Here is a 4,298-nt window from a genome sequence, read left to right as displayed (position 1 = left end):
GTAGTTTGGCTTTAACTTTTTGTACTTTCTAAATTTGTTTATATTTGCACGTGTATCTTCTCCTGATTACATTTGTGAAAACATACATTTATTTAGATGCATTATCAATCTATTTAGATTTTTGTTTTCTGCTTAACCCTATATAGTAATTAAGGAGACCAATATTTCATGGTATCTTATGATCCACTATATATATATATAAATAACATATGCCAATTAAGATGGGATATACGTTTAATATACAAATAAAAAAATAATTATATTATAAATAAAAATGAGAAGCTCCTAATCTAAAGTCAAACTATCAAAATGTCCATGATAATTTGTTGATTGACTATTTTACCCTCCAATGTTAAGGGCAAACCAAGGGTTCACCCGCAACTTCTGTGTATGAATCTGTAATGACCCTTTAGGTCATTTATGTGTCTTGCCTTCTGTGTGTCATTTAGAGCGTTTCTATAGCGACTCCAAGTCATTTATGACTTGTTAGGATTGACAGTTCGGTCACCTGGTCGTTCGTTTGGCCTTGGTGCGAGTTTTTGTGTTCTGGAGCTTATGAATCTTGAACGATCATTTTCGATCAAAAGTTCAAGAAGATGACATCAGAATCCAATTCTGACAATTCCATCAGCTCCGAAAGGGTCATTTTAGGCTAGTAGCATGGCCGACTTGAATCCCGAGGGTTTCAGTGTGAGTCGGTGCAATTAGGCATTTTAACTTTAAGTTTAAGCCTAAGTTTGACTGGTCAACATTCTAAGTAAACGCACTCGGATGAAAATTTCGTCGATTAGCCCCGGAATGTTGAGTTTGGTCTAGATTGACCCTTTTTTTGTGTCCCGAGGTTATCGATATCTTTCCGAGCTCTTTTGTGGGTTTTGACTTAAAATGGCCTTTGGAAGTGGGACCCACTTTTTATCTAGATGACCTTTGATAGAAATTTTGACTGCGCCGTTGAGTTTGGAATATCAAATTTGGTATGGTTGCATATCTCGTTTGCGTGCACGGGGTTCCGAACGAGATCGGAGCACCCCGTCGGAGTTTTTAGTTGTTGGAAAAAGGCAGAAAATGCTATATATAATGCAGATTTTCAGCAACATTTCCCAAAAACTTAAACCCTTATAACTCTATCATCTTTTGTCCGATTTAGGCGATTCGAAGTGCGGGAGCTTCGTATTTTCGGTGGCTTCGCTGTAGGGTGTTCGAAAGTTGTTGGGTGTGCACAGTTCGAGGTAATTTCGCGATAAAACCTGATTGTAGTACCTTTTTCGAGCCTTTGTTTTTGGTATTATTGTTTTGGTCATATCTCACTCATTTTAGCTCGGTTTTGGGTGATTCAAAGTCCCACATGTTGAGAATTGTTGAGACTTCATCTTAGAGTGTTCAAAGAGTGCTGGGCACCTTTTGATTTTCGTTTATTTTGAGTTTGGATTACTGCTGCTTTCTTTTTTTTAGTTGATTAAAGTGTGGTTTCTTGCTTGTTGGTTTTTGCTATTTTTTGAGGCTTGAATTGTGTTCCATTTTGGGACATAAGTTTGGGGTGCTGTTTATGGTGTCTTGACGGAGTCAAATTCGGACAGTTCGGTGCGGGTCTCACGATTTCCATTTTGACTCCAAAATTGACCCATCTCCGTTTGTTGTGATTTTGGTGTCTAAACGACCGTACTAATGTTGTAACCCTATATTTGATAGAGTGACATCGTTCAAAGGTCGTTCGGGAAGGAAAAGCTCCGATAAAGTGATTTGGAGAGCGCGCGATCGGCCTTAAGGTAGGCTACGACTTCCTCTCCTTTAGATTGAGCTTAATTGTGTAAAAACATGTCGATTGGAGTGAATTGGGGGTGGATACCAGTTTACTACCTTACTTTGATTAGATACGTTATGTTAGGATCGATTGGCCACATTTCGGGTATAGTATCATGTTAACCGGTTTAGTAGAGTTGCATCCTTATGTGCTAAATGCTATTGTATGCTTGTATGATATGCATTGAATGCCTTGTTCATCCTTAACCATAAGCATGATGTCCTTAGTCTAGGTTATGCTAGCATTGCCTTAGACTTATGACCCGTGTGGGCTAGATAGCCTTGACTTACTGCCAACGTCGTTCGGATGACTTAGCTCCTTATAAACTGGAATAGCAGACTTGAGTCTAATAGTTTGAGCCTTAGATTAGGCTTTATCACTACTTACTGCACTTCTGTATCTTATCCCTCTCATACGTCGCATCCTCGAAGGTTTGGTGCATCACTCGAGGTGTGGGATTGAGATAGTATAGGCTTGGAGCCTTTTCTGAGATGTCTTAGAGTGGATGGCGTTCCACGGTGGTTGTTGTTGGATTGAATCGTATTAGAGATACCATCACCCCCGGGGTCGTTCTTTCTAGCTGGGCTGGGAACGTATCGCTGGCTGGGTAGACTCGGTGATATCGGCGATCGCCCCCGGGCCTCTCTTTCTAGCTGGGTTGGAAGTGTGCTGCTGGCTGGGTGTCCTCGGGTCGCTCTTTCTAGCTGGTCTGGGAGCTGACTGCATGGTAGAACGACTCGCGATATCTACCTCACTCATGGGTCCCTCTTTCTAGCTGGGCTGGGAGTGGATTGTTTGGTTGGGTTCCCCCTAGGGTCACTCTTTCTAGCTGGGCTGGGAGTGCACTGCTGGCTGGGTGAAGTCTGATGGATTATCTTAGTTACTTTGGGCTAGGAGCCCGATTTTCTACTTTTCTAAGTAGACTTAGCTTTTCTGTGTACCTGTCGGGCTTATGGGAGTTTGTTTAGGTTTTATTTGAGCGTGTGCTTTCTTTTCTTACCCGCTTTGACCTCTCTGTGTCTAGATTCTATCCTTTCTTGTTGTTTTTACCCTTTTTGCTTAGACGGCCTATGATGCCTACTGAGTACCTGTTGTGTTGGTACTCATGCTACGCTCTGCATCTATTTCGTGATGCAGGTCCCAGTACCAGTTACCAGCGGTGAGCAGTTCCAGGCTTCTTTTGCAGCTGTGATTCAGAGACGAGGGCGAGCTCTTGGCGTTTTGGGGTTTGTTTTGTCTCCTTCTTTTGTTTTAGCTAGTCTTGTTGCCTTTGAGACACGCTCTGTTGTGGTCCACTTTTGGGACTTGTACTCTTTATTAGATAGCTCTGTACTAGTAACTTCCAGGTTCTGGGAGGGATTTCTGTATATATTTATTTTGGGTTGCTTTCCCCTTGTTTTTCTTGTTTAGATTATTGTTTTCGCTAGTTTCTGCCCATTCGCTCATTGCTTGATGTTTTGGGTTATGGGATGACTTACTTACTGGTAGGGTATAGTAGGTGCCATCATGACTCAAGAAATCGGGTCGTGACAAGTTGGTATCAGAGCCTCAGGTTCACCTGTCTCACTTGTACAGAGCTAACGTCTAGTAGAGTTTTGCGGATCGGTGCGGAGACGTCCGTTACTTATTTTCGGGAGGGTACAGGATGTCCTTAGAAAGATTTCCTCTTTTGTTTCACTTTCATGTTGCATGTGTCTTATTGGTTCCTTAAGATCTCACTTGTTTCACTCTTTCGCAGGATGGCTCGCTCACGAGGTGGCGCGCCCGGGGGTGATGCACCCAGGCCTGCAGACAGAGCCCCAACTTGGGGTAGACGCCAACCCCGAGGTCGAGAGAGGGCTGCAACATCAGTCCAGGTGTCACGACCCGGGATCATCCCCTAGTCGTAACCGGCGTACTCGACCTCGAAGAGGTCTAATACAAGCCTCTTAGCATTCATTCATCACATAGACACTAAAACCATAAGGAATTAAAAAGTTTCTTTACCAAGAAAACATTTCATTAAAAAAAACAATAGCAAGCGGAAGACTTTCTAGACTTTATACATGATTTCTCAAAGCCATCTAATACTTTAGAGTACAAATTTCGGGACTAATCCCGTACACAACTTAAACAATACTAAAAGACATAAAAGAACGTATTGGGTATTGTCCTTGAATCTATGAGGACTCACCAAGTCTTCATCTTCAACACTTAGAAACCTATCAAAGCCATGACATGTCATCTTCTCCAAATCCCTACACTTTAGTTCAAAAAAGGGAAAGAAAGGGGTTAGCACAATTAAGTACTAAGTATGGAGACCATGCAAAAACATGTAAAAAAGGACATTTTCAAAGAATAAATGCTTTCATATCAATTTGATAAATCCTTTCCTTTACAAGTATAAGAGACATAATACAAGTCAACATTAACATATAAGACCATAGCCCACCATACATATAATCAACATATGTCCATATACAACTCATGCTTAACTTTAAAAGAACACATGTCATTT

The 4,298-nt window shown here is 41.5% G+C and overlaps 1 pseudogene; it reads left to right on the top strand.

The window, feature by feature from the left end:
* Window positions 1-660: 660 nt before the first annotated feature.
* LOC125861357 (uncharacterized) overlaps window positions 661-4,298 on the top strand; it is a 40,143-nt pseudogene continuing 36,505 nt past the window's right edge.

Source organism: Solanum stenotomum, chromosome 4, assembly GCF_019186545.1.
Source record: "Solanum stenotomum isolate F172 chromosome 4, ASM1918654v1, whole genome shotgun sequence".
In the NCBI taxonomy this organism is placed as follows: Eukaryota; Viridiplantae; Streptophyta; class Magnoliopsida; order Solanales; family Solanaceae; genus Solanum; species Solanum stenotomum.
The sequence above is the reverse complement of the archived record's forward strand: the minus strand, read 5'-3'. Positions and strand labels throughout refer to the sequence as shown.